The following is an 18,298-nucleotide window of genomic DNA, read 5'->3' as shown; positions in this document are numbered from 1 at the left end:
CAGAATCAAAAGTTACCCAAGGCCGAACAAAACAAGGAACAGTTGCCGGTGGTACAGCGCCATTCTGCTGCGTTGTGGGATGGCCTGTTTCTCCAGCACAGTATCGCCGCGGTTAGAAATCACACAGGTTTGTAATCGCAGTGCCTGCGAGTCAGGAATCCAGACGTGGCTCAGCTGGGCCTTCTGCTTCAGGGTCTCAGGGCTTTAATCAAGTGTCAGCCAGGGGTGCGTGCTCATCAGAGGCTCACCTGGGGAGGGAGCTGCATGCTTGCTGGCAAGTTCAATGTCTAGGCTTCCTCAGGGATGTAATCAATTTTATTTCCTGTGAATGGGCCATACTTTCCTGTTTATTTATTTTGTAATTTTAGTTGCGAACTGGACATTATGAAAATTATAATGTAGTAACTCTACACATCTGATTCTCATAACTCCTCAGGGATTGCAGGATTTTGTTTGGTGAGGGCTAGAACAGTCCATTTGTGACTTTTCCAAATATTCTTGCAAAGTGTGTGTTCCTTGTGTATGGTCATGGAAGCTTCTGTTCCATTAAATTGGTGGTTAGCCAGTGATCTGGCAAAGCTTTCCTTCAATGTCTGGCTCCCCAAAAAATAAATAAAGGTTCTGACTCTTTAAATCTCCCCTAGATCCTAGATCCTACCAGGGGAGGCTGCTGCAGCTGAGAAGGCTGGAACCAAGGTAAGCGTCATTACCGGCCCCTCGAAGCACTGCCAGGCCAACCAAAATGAACAACCCCAGATTTCTGGAGAACAAGAACCCTACTACCCAGCCTGCCACCAGCAGCCACTCTAGGAACATGGGCCACTGTCCCCGCAGCTGTGGCAGAGCTGGGGCACGGGAGGTGGTAGCTAGTTAGCACGTGCTCTTTCCTACCAAAGATCAGCAGCTTTTCTCCTCGTTAGGCATTTTTCCTCTGAATTGATCCACTGATCAATCAGTTTCAGTCAGGCTCCAGAGTTCCAGAACGGTTGGTTCCAGTCACTATCTCCTGCTCCATCTTTGCTTCAGTGGAAGGTCAACTCACGGAGCTTCCTCTTCTGCCATTTTGTGTGACATCACAATTGTACGTTACATAACAACTTAGATGTGATCACATGCACCCCAGTCACCTCGGCTGCATTCTGCTGCTTAGAGGAGGCAAGTCACAGGTCCTGCCCATCCTCGGGGTGGGGGGCAGGGAATACACGAGGTTATGAATACAGGGGGCTGGGGCCACGGGGGTCACCTTAGTCTGTCCAGCATCCTGCTTATGTTATATGTTATTTCTAAATAAAGAAACATACACATATAAGTGAAAGAATAGGGAAAGTTCTGGAAGAAGATGCGCCACACTCTTAATAATAGAAGGAGAGGGACAAGAATTATTTGCAGGGGATGGGGAGAAGTAAGGAAGTAAAGTTTTATTTTTTTGGAGAGAAAATGTATTCAAGGATTAACAAAAAATGACTAAAGAATTGTAAGCATCTCCTCCAGAGAGGAGATAAATATTAATATTTGAGCTAAGTCTAGAGTTTTTCAGGAAGAAAGAAACATCTGTGAGCTTAAGGATTTCTGGTGGTTCCCTTTGCCCCCAGCATTTGTAGGGCCCAGCCTGAGAATACAGATGCAAGCACAGAAAACATGTGGCTAAATACTTAGATGTTAGAAATTTCTTCCACTTTACTGTTTTTTTCCCTTCCTGTTATGAACAATTTGGTCCAAAAACTATTAGGAAAGGCAGAAAGTAGAAGGTGTTCCTGTAGGTAGCGGAAGAGCTGTGATGCCCTCCGGAGTGAAGATGCCTGGCCAGGACTAGGGTGAGGCAGGGGAGGCACCACCTTGGGGGACAACTTAGAGAGGGTTCCCCAAAACTAGTCATTAATATAACATTTTAATACATTGTTTTAAGAAATCAAAACAAATGCAAAAAATCTATAATGAGCAAAATAGGAAAATAGTAAACTCAAGATCAATATTAGTGATTTTTTCTTTTGCCTCAAGCTCTATATGGCTCAGCCTGGACTATTACTTATCCTTCCAGAGGGCGTTCGTGTCGGGGTACAGCCCCGTGTGGGGTGTCAGAGTCTGACTAGGGTCCCTGAGGTGCTCAGCATGGCATTTCAGAGCCTGAGTGAGAGGGTGTCCACACAGAGGCATCTGGGGAGGTGTCAGAGTGCTAGCAAGGTACAGAGGACACCCACATGGTAGTGGCCAGAAAGGTAAGGAGGGTGCCCATGAAGGAGGGAAGACCAACACAGATGGCTAGAGCCCAGAGGGATTGAGAAGAGCTTCCAGGCAGCTGTGTGCACCCCAGAGTAAGGCGTGAGAGTCTGAGGATGGTTAGGAGGGCATTTGTGGTGGGGAGTGGCCGTGGCAGAGTTGGTTACATTGAAGGGAACTGATCAACTAAGTAAATAGACTGAGGATTTAGGGGTTTTTCACAGTTGGAGAAGGGAGGTACCAATCTGAAAAGGGAGAAAACTGAAACGATACCTCTAGTGTTGAATGGGAATTAGGGACATTGGTAAGACATCACAATTTTCAATTGATATCTAATTTCTCCAGCTCATTCTTTGTGCTCTATTTTTGTCACACAGATTACATTTACATATGCTATAAATTACATACTGTTAGTATTTTTGCTTTAGATAATTATATTTTAGGGAGATTGGAAATAACTTTTAAATATACCTTCAATTTAACTATTTCCAGAGTTCATTTTTGTGTGTAGATCAAAGTTTCTGCTTGGAATCATATAATCCTTCCTGAAGAACTTCGTTTAACATTTCTTGTAACACAGGTCTACTAGCATCAAATCCTCTCAGTTTTTAAGTTTTTCTTTAGAAGCCTTAATTTCACTTTCATTTAAAAGGTATTTTCCCTGTCTAGAGAATTCTGGATTGACAGATTTTTCTTTCAGCATTTTAAGGATAATGTCACTCTATTGTCTTCTGGTTTGTTTTCTGATGAGAAGGTGGTTGTAAGTCTTACCAGTGTTCTTTTGTAGGTAATGTATTTTCCCCCATGGCTGTCCTCAGTATTTTCTATGTTGGCTTTTGAGTAGTTTGAATATGATGTGTCTAAGTGTGTGTGTGTGTGTGTGTGTGTGTGTGTGTGTGTGTATGCATGTGTTTTGTATTTATCCTGGAAGATTCTTGGATGTATAGTTTGTTAGCTTTCATTGCTTTTGTAAAATTGTTGGAGACACTTTAAAAATATTTGTTCTGCCCTATTCTTTCTCTTTTTTTTTTTGTGACTCCAATAACACATGTTTAAAACTTTTTAGCAAGTTTATACTGTATAGCACAGGGAACTATATTCAATATCTTGTAGTATCTTATGGTGAAAGAGAATATGAAAACGAATATATGTATGTTCCTATATGACTGAAGTATTGTGCTGTACGTTGGAATTTGACACAACATTGTAAACTGACTATACTTCAATAAAAATATATTAAAAAAAACTTTTTGATATTATCCCTACGAATCTTGATACAAAGAACAACATCTCTTTTAGATGCTCTGTTTAATTTTTCCCAGTCTTTTTTCACTTTGTATTTCAGCCTGGGCAATTTCTGTAGACGTGTGTTCAAGTTCACGGATTCGTTCCTTGGCTATATCAAGTCTTATGATGAACCAGTGGAAGGAAATCTTCATATCTGAGACTTTTAAACAATTTAATGCATTTTCATTTGACTCTCATAGTTTCCATTCCTCTTCTGGAATTTGCCATCCACTTCCCGTAATTATTGATAAGTTTGCATTTTCTAAAGCTTTTTATAAATGGAATGATACACACAGTTTAAGCTTGCTTTTTGTCTGACTTCTTTCACTTAGTATGTTGTTCTATGTATCAATGATTCCTTCCTTTTTAATTCTGAGTAATATTATACTGTATGAATATACCACAATTGCTCTGTCCTTTCAGCTGTTGATAGACATTGGGTTGTTTTCAATGTTTGAGCTGTTAAGTTGCTGTCAATATTTGTGCACAGATCTTTTTCTGGGCATTTCCTTTTGCTTCTCTGGGGTGCATACCTACGAGTGGAATGGCTGGATCATATGGTAGGTAGGTTTAACTTTTTAATAAACTGCCAACTATGTTCCCAAGTACTTGTACCATTTAAAATTCCTGTGCTTGCTTCTGCAACACACATACTAAAATTGGAACAATACAGAGAAGATTAGCATGCCCCTTGCACAAGGATGACACGCAATTCGTGAGGTGTTCCATACTTTTTTCTTAATAAATAAAGTTTGTTTTTACTGTACAAAAATAAATAAATGAAATAAAATAAAATTCCTACCATTAATGTTTAGGAGTTCTAGTTGCTCCACATCCTCACCAACAGTTGATACTATCAATCTTTTTAATTTTAGCCATTCTTGTAAGTGTGTTGTGGTATCTCATTATGGTTTTGATTTGATTGTTATCTAATGTCTAATGCTTTCAGCATATTTTCCTGTGTGTATTTGTTATGCATGTATCTTCTTTGGTGAATTGTCTATTCAAATATTTTGACTATTTTTAATTGGCTTATTTTCTTATCATCAAGTCTTCAGAGTCCTATATACATACTCTCAATACAAGTCCTTTATAAGATATAATGAGCAAAGATTTCCTCCCAGTCTATGGCTTACCTTTTCATTCTCCTAATGATGTCTTTTAAATAGCCACAAAATTTTAATTTTGGTGAAGTTAAATTTATAAATTATGGATGATGTTTTTGGCGGTGTATCTAAGAAAGTTTTGCTTAATCCAAGGTCACAAAGATTTTTCTCCTATTTTCTTCTAGAATGTTCATATTTTTATATTTTACATTTTGAGCTAATTTTTGTATATGTTGAAAAGTATGGATTGAAATTTGTTTTTGCATGCAGATGTGCAGTTGTCCCAAATCCATGTGTTGAAAACACTACTGATTTGCTTCTGCACTTTTGTCAAAAAATCAGTTGGACATATATTTGTGGATTTCTGAAATCTCTATTTGGTTTCATGGCTCTATTTGTATGTCTTTATGCTGATACCACACTGTTTTGACTGGCTTTATATTAAGACTTGAAATCAGCAAATGTTAGTCTTTCAGCTTCGCTGTACTTTATGGAAGTTATTTTAGCTACTTCAGGACTTTTGAATTGCCATGTGAATTTTAGAATTAGCTCGTCAATTCCTTACAAACGAGTCTAAGATTTTAATTGACATTGTGTTGACTCTATAGATCAATTTGGGGGAAACTGACATTTGGACAGTATTAAAACTTCCAACCCACAAACAAAGGATGCCTGTCCATTTAGTTAGGTGTTCTTTCATTTCTCTCAGTAATATTTTGTAGTTTTTGATGTCATTTTTTTCACTTTCACTGCATTTTTCTTACCTGTTTCAGTGTTGATATTATCATACATAGTACTATTTGTTGCCAGGAGGTAGAAATACAATTGATTTCTGCATATTCTTGTATCTTGCAAGCTTGTTACACTCACTTATTAATAGTTTTTTGGTAGATGCTGTTGGATCTTCAATACAGACAATCATGTCATCTGTGAATAAGGAAGTTTTACCACTTCCTTTCCAATCTAAATGCTATTAATTTCCTTTTCTTGCCTGTTTACACTTGCCTGAAACCCCAGTACAATGTTGAACAGATACAATGAGAGTGGACCGTTAAGTACAATGTTTGCTGTAGGATTTTCCAAGATGCACCTATCAGGTTGAGGTAGTTCCCTTTTATTCCTGGTTTGCTTAGTGTTTTTATTGGGAGTAGATACTAGATTTTTGCCAAAGGCTTTATGCATCTATTGTGATGATAATATAGTTTTTCTTATTTAGTTTATTCATATGGTGAATTACATTAATTTTTTTTATGTTGAACCAATCCTGCATTCCTGGAGAAATACACTTGGTCATGATATGTTATCCTTTTAATATATCATTTGGTTTGATTTGCTGAAAATGTGTTAAGAATGTTTGCATCTATATTCAGTGAAGATATTGGTCTGCAGGGGTTTTTTTCCCCTGTAATGTATTTTTTGGTTTCAATATCAGAGAAATTTTTGTCTCAAAAATGAATTGGAAAATATTCTCATCTTTTCAATTTTCTGGAAGATTTTGTGTAGAATTGATTTTTCTACTTCTTTCTTAAATGTTTGATAGAGTTCACTAGTGAAACCATCTGCTCTTAGAGTTTAATTGGTGGGAAAAATTTAAATTACAAATGCAATTTATTTAATAGACATATGGCTACTTAGGTTGTCTATTTCTTCCTGAGTGAGCTTTAGTAATTTGTGTCTTTCAAGGAATTTTTCCACTTCATCTAAGTTGTTGTTGAACTTATTGGCAAGTTGTTCATAACTCTTGCTTGTCACTTTTTCAGTATCTGTAGATCCTGTAGTGTCACCTCTTTCATGCTTGATATTGATAATTTGTATCTTCTCTCCTTTAATCTTGACCAGTATGGCTAGGGATTTATGAATTTTACTGATCTCAAAGAACCACTTTTAGATTAGTTGATATTTCTCTGTTGTTTCTGTTTTTATTTAATTTATTTCCAATTTGATCTTCATTATTTCCTTTCTTCTACTCTCTTTGGGTTTGATTTAATCTTCTTTTATTGATTTCTTTTTTTTTTAAATAGACTTTATTCTTTTAGAGCAGTTTCAGGTTCACAACAGAATTGAGCAGAAAATACAAAGTTCACACATAGCCCTCCGCACCCACACATATATACTCCCCGACCCTCAACATCCCCCATCAGTGTGCCATATTTGGTACAATTGATGAACCAACATGGGCACATTATTATCAACCAAAGTCCATAGTTTACATTAGGGTTCACTCTTGATGTTGTACATTCTATGGGCTTTGACAAATGCATAATGACATGTAGCCACCACTAAAGTATCATACAGAATAATTTCATCGCCCTAAAAATCCCTTGTGCTCCATTTATTCATTCCTCCCCCCTTCCCTCTCCCCAAACCTCTGGAAACCACAATCTTTTTATTGTTTCTGTAGCTTTGAGTGTCATTTGGTTGGAATAGTACATTTTGTAGCCTTTTCAGATGGGCTTCTTTCATTTAGTAATATGTCTTTTAAGTTTCTTCCATGTCTTTCATGGCTTAATAGATCTTTTATTTTTTTACTGCACATATATTTTTAAATTTACATATATGTACTGTTCATTGTTTCTAAGAATGTTTTAAGCTTTGGCTTTTTAAACTTATACAGTTATCAAAGGAATAAAACCAACCACAAAATAAGAATTAACTCAAAAAGATACATACACCCTGCTATTAACAGCAACATTACTTATAATTGCCAAGATATGGAAGCATCCTACGTGCACATCAATAGTTGAATAGACAATGAAGATGCAGCACACATATATGTAATGGAGTACAACTCACCCATAAGTAGGAAAGATTTTGCAATTTGCAGCCCTTCATTCACTTTTTTTTTCACTTCGAAAACCAGGATTCTATAACTGGCAGAGACATTTCCATTACATCAAAAACAATAAAATACCTAGAAATAAACTTAACCAAGGAGGTTACGTATACTCTGAAAACTGAAATGACACAAAGAAATGGAAAAATCTCTTGTGCTCTTAGATTGGAAGACTCAACATTGTCAAAATGGCCACACTACCCAAAGCAATCCACAGATCCAACACAACCCCCATCAAAATACTTGTGATAGTCCTTACAGAACTAGAACAAACAATTCCAAAATTTATAAGGAACCATGAAAGAGCCAGAACAGCCAAAGCAATCTTTTGTAGGTCTCTCTTTTTCTTTTTCTTCTTTTTTTTTTTTCCTCTTTCTTCTTTTTGTTCTCTTTTCTATGGTTTGATGACTAGAGAAGGTCCTTTAACATTTGTTGTAAAGCTGGTTTGGTGGTGCTTAAACCTTTTAGCTTTTGTTTATCTGTGAAGCTTGTGATTTCTCCATCAAGTCTGAACGAGAGCCTTGCTGGATAGAGTATTCTTGGTGGCAAGTTTCCCCCTTGCATCACTTTAAATATATCGTGTCACTCCCTTCTGGCCTGTAGAGTTTCTGCTGAAAAATCAGCTGATAACCGTATGGGAGTTCCCTTGTATGTTATTCATTGCTTTTCTCTTGCTAATTTTAATATTTTCTCCTTATCCTGAATTGTTGTCCATTTGATGACCATGTGCCTTGGTGTGTTCCTCTTTGGGCTGATCCTGTGTGGAAGTCTCTGTGCTTCCAAGACTTGGGTGACTGTTTCCTTTCCCAAGTTGGGGAAGTTTTTGGTTATTACCTCTCCAAAAATTTTCTCAGGTCCTTTCTCTCTCTCTTCTATTTCTGGGACCCCTGTAATGTGAATATTGGTGTGCTTCATGTTGTCCCAGAGTTCTCTTAAACTACCCTCATTCCTTTTTATTCTTTTACCTTTTTCTTTTCTGAAGTAGTGATTTCCACTAGTCTGTCTTCTAGCTCACTGATCCGCTCTTCTGCCTCATTTAGTCTGTTCTTAATTCCTTCTAGTGTATTGTTCATTTCAGTGATTTTATTCTTCAACTGTGTTTGGGTATTCTTTATATTTTCCAACTCTTTGCTAAAAACTTCGCTCTGTGCCTCTATACTCCTCTCAAGTTCTCTGAACATCTTCACCTTGATTACTTTAAACTCTTTCTCAGATAAATTGCCTACCTCCTCATCACTTATTTCTTCTTCTGGGATTTTACCTTGTGCCTTGGCCTGGGAGATATTCCTTTGCCGCCTCATATCATCTATCTTTCTATGTGTTTGTGGACTCCTTCCACAGGCTTTGGGATTATTGTTTTCTTATTTCTAGTATCTGCCCCTGGTGGATGAGGCTGGACTAGAGACTTATGCAGGTTTCCTGGCAGGAGGAGCTGGTGCCTGCCCACTGCTGTGGGGAACTTGGTCCCGGACCTTTGGTGGGCAGGGCTGTGCCTAGAGGCCTCTGTGGCTCAGGAGGTCTGCTGATGGGTGGGGCTGTGTTCTACGAACGTCAATTAAGTCAAGCTGTTTGATAGTGTCCCTCAAGTGTTCTATATCCTTTGTGATTTTCCATTTACTTGTTCTACCAGTTGTTGAGAACGGGGGTCAAATCTCCAGCTACGATTGTGGATTTGTGCATTCCTTCTTTTGGTTCTTTCACTTGTTGCTTCATGTATTTTGAAGGTCTAATATTAGAAGCATAAACATTTAGGATTGTCATGTCCCCTCAATGAATTGACCTAATTTTCATTATGAAATACTCTTCTTGATATCCAGGAATATTCCTTATCTGAAGACCTACTTTGATATGGATGTAACCTCCCCACATTTCTTCCTGCTGATGTTAGCAGGGCATCTTTCCCATCTTTTCGCCTATAAAACTAGTTGCGTCTTTATATTTAAAGTTGATTTCTTGTAGATAGCATACAGTTCGGTCATTTTTAAAAATGCAGTTTTAACTATCTCTGCCTTTTAATTGAGAGGTTTAGACAATTTAAACTTAATGTGATTATTGATATGGTAGGTTTAAATCTATCATCTTGCTGTTATGTTCGATGTGTCCCATCTGTTCTTTGTTTCCTTTTTACTTTTTTCTGCTTTCTTTGGTATTAATTGAGAATGTTTAGGATTCCATTTTATTTCCTCTGTTGGCTTTTTAGCTAAAACTCTTTGATTCTGTATTTTATTGGTTGCTTTGTAGTGCACATCTTTACCTTACTATGGCCTACCTGCCAGTGCTATTTTACTAGCGCACACATAATATAAGAAACTTACAACAATGTGTTTCCAAATTTTAAATATTTTTGTTCAAACAGTTAAGTACCTTATAATGAATTTTAAGTGATAAGAAAAATCTTATATATTGACCCACCTAGTTACCATTTCCTTGCTCTTCATTCTTTTGTACAGCTAGCTCGTTTCTCTCTGACACCAACTGCCTTCTCCCTGGAGGACTTCCTTTGACTTGTAAGCCTCTGATCTTTTCTTCTGCGTGTCTAATCTGCTGTTATCCAGTACATGTCTATCCAGTACACGTCTCATCTTAGACATTGTAGTTTTAATATCTTGAAGTTCAATTTGGATATTTTAACAAATATTGTCTCTACTTAACATTCTTAATGTCCCCTTTAGTTTCCTTAGCATGTGGGATACAGTTATGGTAACTATTTTAATGTTTTTGTCTCCTGATACCTATGTTGCTTCTGCTTCAGTTTCAGCCGATTGAATTTTCACCGCATTCTGGCTCATAGTTCATTGCTTCTTTGTGTACCTGGCAACTTCTTCTGGCTGCTATATACCGTTTTTGCTACTTTTTAAAATAATTTTACTTTGTTTGGTTCTATTTTTGCATTTACACACATATTCTTGAACTCTGTTCTGGGACACAGTTACATTCCTTGGAAATCGCTTGATTCTTTCTAGTCTTGCTCTGTTAGGCAAGACCTAAGCCGTGTTAACCCAGGGCTCATTTTCCCCACACTGAGGTGGGAACCTTCTGAGTACTTTCCCCGAAGATGCATAAGGTTTCCACGCTGGCTGGTGGGAGCAGGGAATGTACTCCTGGCCCTATTTGAGCTATTGTGGCTGTTCCCTCCAATCCTTTCGGGTGTTTCTTTCCCTGGTCGCAGCATTTTCTTCACACGTGTGCACTGATTGGTACTCAGCTTAATTACATCGCAAGGGCTTGCCGATCTCCAGAGCGCAGTCAGCCTTTCTCTCTCTGTCTCTGTCTCTCTCTCCTTTCCTGTACTGTGCCCTGTGAACTCTAGCCAGCTCCATCTCCACAACTCAGGGAGGCTGCCAGACTGTGCCCCACTTCCCCTCCTTCCACCACACACTGGAAATTCTCTCCAGACAATAAGATGGGACAGTTATTAGGGCTCACCACATTTGTTTCTTCTCCCTCAGGCATCACTAGTAACTAACAAGAACAATAAAACTAATACCACTTAAAATCGCTCCCAAAAGTTTTATTGTTTGTTGTTGTTGTTGTTGTTGTTGTTGTTGCTGCTTTGGTGGTGGGGGTGGGGAGGTAATCAGGTTTATTTATTTATTCTTAATGGAGCTACTGGGGATTGAACCCAGGACCTCGTATATGCTAGGCACACACTCTACCACTGAACTATACACGCCCCCTTCAAAAGTTTTAAATATTTAAATTGAAATCTAACAAAGTATGTATAGAATCTATAAGCTGAAAACTACACAATGCTGATGGAAGAAATCAAGTAAGACTTAAATAACAGAGAGATATACTGTGTTCAGGGTTTGGTAGACTTGATATACGTATGTAGTTAAGATGGCAATTCCCTACAAATTGATATATAGATTTCATTCAATCACAATCAAAGCCTGATTTTAAAATTTACATGGAAAGACAACAGAAGTAGAATAGTCAAAACAAATAGTCAGGACAAAGTTGCAAAACTCACACATATTCCCTGGATTTTAACAAAAATGAAGAGGCAAGTCAGTGAGGAAAGAATAGTCTTTCAATAAATGGTACTGGAACAACTGGACATCCATATGCAAAAAAAAAAAAAAAAAAAGAGGGGAGAGAAAAAAGGAAAAGATCTTCAACCTTTATATGTATCAAACCTTATATAAAAGTTAACCTAATATGGAGCACAGAGTTCAATGAAAAACATAAAACTACAAAGCTCTTAGAAGAAAACATAGCAGACAATCTTCATGATCTTGAGTTAGGCAAAAATTTTTTATGTATGACACCAAAATTATAATCCTTAAAAGAAAAAAATGATAAATTGGACTTCATCAAAATAAAAGAGTACTCTGCAAAAGACACTGTTAAAAGACCGAGGTACAAGACATAGACTGGACAAAAATTTACAAATAATCTATCCAAAAATGGACTTGTGTTCAGAACGTGTAAAGAACCCTCAAAACTAAACAATAAGAAAGCAAACAATTCAATGTGAGAATGGGCAAAAGATTTCAGCAGACACTTTAACAAAGAAGAAATAAAAATAGCAAACAAGCCCATGAAAAAAAGAAAGGTCAGCATCATTAGTTGTCAGGCGAATGCAAACCAAAACTCCTGGACACGCCACTCCAGACCTATTAAATGGCTAAAAAAAACCTGACCAAACCAAGTGTGGATGAAGATGTGGAAACGCAAAATGGTACAGCATCTGGAAAGTGGGTTGACAGTTTCTTATAAAAGTAAACATCCATTATTTGGCCTGGCACTCTCACTTCTAGTTACATATCCAAGGGAAATGAAAACTTAACATTCACACTAAAGCCTGTACGTAAATGTTAACAACAGCGTTATTTATAGTAGTGAAAAACTGTAACCACCCAAATGGCTTTCAATGGGAGAACGGACAAACGGAAGTGCGTGCTGCCAACGGAACACTCTGCTCAGCAGCCTTGGGAAGCCGACGGCTGACAGCAACAACGCGCAAGGCGCCGCTGAGTGAAAGAGGCCGGCCTCGGGGGGCTGCCTGCTGAAGAGCGCCACTACGTGACACTCTACAGAGTGTGGGGAACAGACCAGTGGTGGCCAGGGGTCGGGGGCTGGCTTGACCACCAAGAGGCAGCGTGAGGGAGTTTGGGGGATGGTGGGACGGTTCTGTCTTCTCGCTGTGGTGGTGGTTACCCAAATCCATGCAATGGGAAATCTCACAGAAGTGTATACCAAACCAAAACAAGACTGCGTCTAATAGAAAAACACTCAGCTATACATTAGTTATGATTTTTGATACATTTTATCCAGCATTTCCTGGTGCTTGTAAGCAGAGGGTTTTTCAGGTTATCTTACTGCACCTTCTTGCCAGAGCTGGGCAACTTGCTGAACCTTTGAACTCTTTATCTCCTGGGCCCGCTTCCTCCCTCCAGTCCAACCGTCCAAACCCACGTCCAAGCCCTGGATCTTACTGCCACCAGGAACCACCCTACCTCTGAAATGCGTTGTAACTCAGACAGACCACTCTCTAAGCCAGGAGTTCTTCAAAGGATGTATCTGGCAACATCTGGAGACATTTTTGTTTGTCATGACTGGGGACGGATGGGTAGGATGCTGCTAAACATCCTACAATACGTAGGACAGTCCCCATGACTGACAACTGTTGGGCTGCAGATATCAAGAGAGCCAAGACAGAGACCCTGTCCTTCCTCCTTCGGGCACCTTCCCTGCAGCCTACCCAGACCACTCACCTCTGGTCTTCAGTTCAGTCGTAGTTTGCAACCCGTGGCCCATCCCCTCAGCCACTCCTGGCGAAGATTCTCATCTTAGTCAAGACTTTTCATTATAAGGAAATAAGACAGATCAAAACAGGGAGGGCCAAGAGGGGACTTTACTGAACAACTCAAAGGGAGAACGATGATGGTTGGGTAAGAGCTGACATTCCCCACGCACCTCCCTGGATATCCCAACTACTCACAGTCACGCTGTCGGGTAGGTCCCATGCACTCCCAATTTACAGACGTCATGTGGAACCCACAGGCGGGAAGAGATGCTAGGCTGTCCCAGAGTTTGGAACAGGAAACCAGAAAGACACAGCAACCAAAGTGGCTCTTCTCCCAAGCTCTGTCTGGGGTCCCCTGCCCTTGACCTCCTGTCTTCCTCTGAAAAACTGCTCTCTCCTCCTTGTAGACCAGCTTGTTTGCCCTTGAACAGGGCATCGGGCGGCCAGCTGGGGGCTGCTGAGCTTATATGGCCCTAATTCAGGAGACTAGCGGGGTGCAAAGAGCATTTCCGATTGGCAAATTCAAATCCTCTGCTCAGGAGGAGGGTCCAGCTCAGCGGTAGAGTGCGTGCCTAGCGTGCATGAGGTCCTAGGCTCAATCCCCAGTACCTCCATTGAAAAAGAGAAAAGCAAATAAGCCTAATTACCTTTCCCCCTAAAAATAAATTCAAAAAAAACTTTAAAAAGTCCTCAGCTTAGTTGTGTTTTTTAAATTAAAAGCTGAATTTTTTAGAACAGATTTAGATCTACAGAAAAATTGAGCAGATAGTACAGAGTTCCCATATAAACCCTCTACCTGCCCCCCCCAGTTTTCCCTATTATTAACATTTTGTATTAATGTTGTATATTTGTTACATTTAATTAATCAGTATCAATACATTGTTTATTAACTGAAGTCCATAGTTTGCATCAGGGTTGACTCTGTGTTGTACAGTTCTGTGAATATGGTATTGTTCCTAACAGTTTCACCGCCCTGGAAGTCCCCTGTGTTCCAACTAGTCATCCTTCCCCTCTCCCTCCAACCCCTGGCAACCACTGATCTTTATTTTAATGGTTTATTACAGGATATTGAAGGTAGTTCCCTGTGCTATACGGTAGGACCTTTCGTTTATCCACTGATCTTTTTACTGTGGCTATAATTTTATCTTTTCCAGAATGTCGTATAGTTGGAATCATACAGTGTGTAGCCTTTTCTCATTGGCTTTTTTCTCTTAGTAATACATATTTAAGGTTCTTCCATATCTTTTTGTGGCTTGATAGCTCATCTTTCTAAAATCACTGAATATTCCATCATATGAGGTACCGCATTTTCTTTATCCTTTTATCTACTGAGGGACATCTTGGTTACTTCTGATTGAGGCGATTATGAATAAAGCTGCTATAAACATTTATGTGCAGGTTTTTATGTGGACATACGTTTTCAGCTCCATTGGGTAAATACCAAGGAGTGCAACTGCTGGATCTTGTGGTAAGGCTGTGCTGAGTTTTGTAAGAAACCACCAAACTGTCTTCCAAAGTGTCTGTACCACACTGCATTCCCACCAGCAGTGACTGAGTTCCAGCTGCTCCACATCCTCCCCAGCTTTTTGTATCGTCGGTGTTTTGGATTATTAGCCAACCTGGTAGGTGTATAGTGACATCTCGTTGTTGTTTTAGTTTGCAATTCCCTAATGGCACATGATGTTGGGAAACAGTCCTTTCTCTGCTATTTTCTGAGACAGATATGTAGGATTCACATGATTTCTTCTTAAAATGTATACTAGAATTGACCAGTGAAGCCACCTGGGGCTTGAGTTTTACGTGTGTGTGTGTGTGTGTGTGTGTGTGTGTGTGTGAAGGTTTTTCGTAATGAATTCATTAATTCTGATAAATATTGGGCTATCAAATTTTTATTTCTTCTTTGATAAGTTGCAGTATTTTCTTTGTCTTTCAATAAATATGCCCATTTTACATAACTTGTCAAATGTATTAACATAAAGTTGTTTATAATATATACGTATATGGCTTGTATTCTAAGTACATTTAAAATGTTTATCCTCCAAAAATAGGACAAAAATCAATTAAAAATTGGCAAAAGATTTGAAACAACACTTTGCCAAAGGACCATACACAAGTGGACAATAAACATGTAAGAAAATGCTCAACATCATTAGTCAGCAGAGAAATGAAAATTACCACCACAGTGACATAGCAGTACACACCCCTTGGAATGGCTGAACTTAAAAAGACTGATGGGATGAATGTCGGTGAGAATATGGAACAGAGCTCTCATGCTTTGATGCTGGGAATGTAAAATGGCACAGCAACTTTGGAAAAGATCTAGTAGTTTCTTATAGTTAAACACACACCTGCCCTTGCCCTGACATTCTGCTCCTACATGCATAGTCAAGAGAAATGAAAACACTTGTCCACAAAAAGACTTGTCCACAAATGTTCATAGTAGCTTTGTTCATAATAACCAAACTACCCATTTGTTCTCTACCTATGAGTCTGTTTTCATTTTGTTTTGTTTTGTTTTTTAGATTCCACATATAAGTGAGATCGTACGGTGTTTGCCTATCTCTTTCTGACTTATTTCATTTAGCATAATACCCCCAGATTCATCCATGTTGTCACAAATGGCAAAATATCCTTTTTCATGGCTGAGTGATATTCCATTGCATATATCTACCACTTCTTCTTTATCCAGCCATCTATCAGTGGACACTTAGGTTGCTTCCATATCTTGGCTATTGCAAATACTGCTGCAGTGAACACTGCTGTTCATATATCTTTTGAATTAGTGTTTTGTTTTCTTCAGAAAAACACCCAGAAGTGAAATTGTTGGCTCATATTGCTATATTTTAAGAGAAGTCAGACAGAGAAAGACAAATATCATTTAATATCACTTATATGTGGAATCTAAAAAAAGATACAAATGAACTTATTTACAAAACAGGAAGAGATTTGCAGACCTAGAAAACAAATTTAAGGTTACCAAAGGGGAAAGAGAGGAGGGATAAATTAGGAATTTGAGATTAACAGATACACACTACCACATATAAAATAGATAAACAATAAGATAAATAATACTGTACAGCACAGGGAGCTACATTCAATGTCTTATATTAGCCTATAATGGAAAAGAATCTGAAAAAGAATAGTTATGTGTATATATGTGTAACTGAATCACTTTGCTGTACACCTGAAATACTGTAAATCAACTGTACTTCATTCAAAAAATAAAAAATAAAAGGAGGCCCACTGAACCATAAGCTACAGATCCCACTTGGGCACTCTGGGCTCCCTTGTCCAGGGACCAGCACGCAAGAAGAGGAGCCTCACCCGGTGGGGCGGCCGTCCTGAGCACCAGGAGACAGAGCCGCCGTTACGTGAAGGGCAGGGGGGACGCATTTGCTGTCCAGGTAATCTGCGTGGGCGCATTTGTGCTCTCTTGCCCATACTTCTGTGGTCAACAGACAAGTGCAGAACCTCGGCCTGAGCAGGACACGGAGACCAGCGGTGAGGGTCCAGGCGGCGTAGAGACTGGCCCAGCAGGAGTGTTACCTGTGGGGACAGTAAGTATCACTGTGTCCCAAGAGCAGAAACAGCCCCTGGTTCACTGGCCTCTGCCCTTCCCTGTCACACCTGTCCCCGCTGGTGCTTTGAGATCACCTCCCAGATAAACTACATGCTCTCAAATCTTCCCTCGGAGGCTGTTTCTATGGGACTGAACCTGAGGCGGTTGGTACGAGACAGCATCCTAGAAAGCAGCCTCTCTGCATGGAATCGTCTGCTGACCAGAGGGTCACCAGGGGCCCACTGCCGAGGGGAAGGGTGTCGCTGATGCCACAGGCTGACCCATGCGGTAGGGGTGGGACAGGGCCCAGCTGGAAGGTGCGCCGGCCTAGGCAGCTGCTTCAGCACCTGAGTGATCTGGAAGCCACAGTAACTTCCAGGACGGCACAGGTGACAGGTGGGGGTGGACCGAGGGCAGAGCCCTGGAACCAACAATGGACAACAGAGGACGTGTGGGCCAGGAAGCCCCAGACAACCTGTAAAGGGCCCCGTCTTCTACAGCCAGAGGGCAGAACGTGCTAGCAACCGAGGCCCCAGATCTGATGGTGAGAGTCCTCGTCACAGAGCAGGATGAATTCACGGCCTGGCATTCAGTGCAGTGCCATGCCCCCCTCGGCACACTTCGACTGCACAACCCAGGGACAGCGCTCTGGCCCCAGATCGGGGTCTACCTGGGGTTGGAGCCAGGCTCTGCCACTGAGACTGTGTGACCTCGGGCAAGTTACTCAGAGTCTCAGTCTCCCCATCTGTAAGCTCTGGTCACTGTGTTCCAAATCAGAGCCTTGCCCAGCACCTAGCCCAAAATGGGAACTCAGTTACTGAGGGATGGTGTTTCTTTAATCGCAGTAGAATACCTAGAACAAAATTTACCATCTTAACCATTTTTAACTGCTCGGTTCAGCGGCATTAAGTACGTCCCCATTGCTGTGCACCCCTCACCTCCATCCTTCTCCAGACCCTTATTCCCCAAACTGGAACTCTGTCCCCGTTAAACACTAACTGCCCATTCCCCTTCCCCAGCCCCTGGGAACCACCATTTGACTTTCTGTCTTTATGATTTTTACTACTCTAGGTACCTCTTATAAGTGGAATCATACAGTGTTTGTCCTCTTGTGACGGCTTATTTCGTTTAGCATCATGTCCTCAAGGTTCATCCACGTGGTAGCCTGCATCACAATTCCCTTCCTTTCTCAGGCTGAATATATTCTACTATACGGATGGACCACATTTTGCTTGTCCATCCTTCCATCAATGGACAGCTGGGTTGCTTCCACTTTGGGGCTATTGTGAATAATGCTGTTATGAACATGGATGTATCGTATTAATTATTTTAATTAAATTAGCAAGCTGTTTTTGCAGAATGCAGACCTGAACCAAATACTGGTACCGCTCCTGATGGATAACGTTTGCCCTTAAGTTATATTTCATCGTAGGAAACTGTTCCCAGAAGGAATGAAGAGGAAACACAGGAATCAGAAGGCCTGGTGGGGGCCAGGGAGTCCTGCCTCACCCAACACCAGTGGTGACTGGTTCCCCTGGGAAGAG

At 40.1% G+C, this 18,298-nt stretch overlaps 1 non-coding gene across 1 annotated transcript; it reads left to right on the top strand.

The window, feature by feature from the left end:
- The first annotated feature begins 4,133 nt into the window (after window positions 1-4,133).
- On the top strand, window positions 4,134-4,239 carry LOC116666737. The gene has a single exon (XR_004323634.1). It is a non-coding gene; the product is annotated as a U6 spliceosomal RNA (small nuclear RNA).
- Window positions 4,240-18,298: the final 14,059 nt, after the last annotated feature.

This window comes from Camelus ferus, chromosome 10, assembly GCF_009834535.1.
Source record: "Camelus ferus isolate YT-003-E chromosome 10, BCGSAC_Cfer_1.0, whole genome shotgun sequence".
Lineage (NCBI taxonomy): Eukaryota > Metazoa > Chordata > Mammalia > Artiodactyla > Camelidae > Camelus > Camelus ferus.
This window is presented reverse-complemented; position numbering and strand designations above follow the sequence as displayed.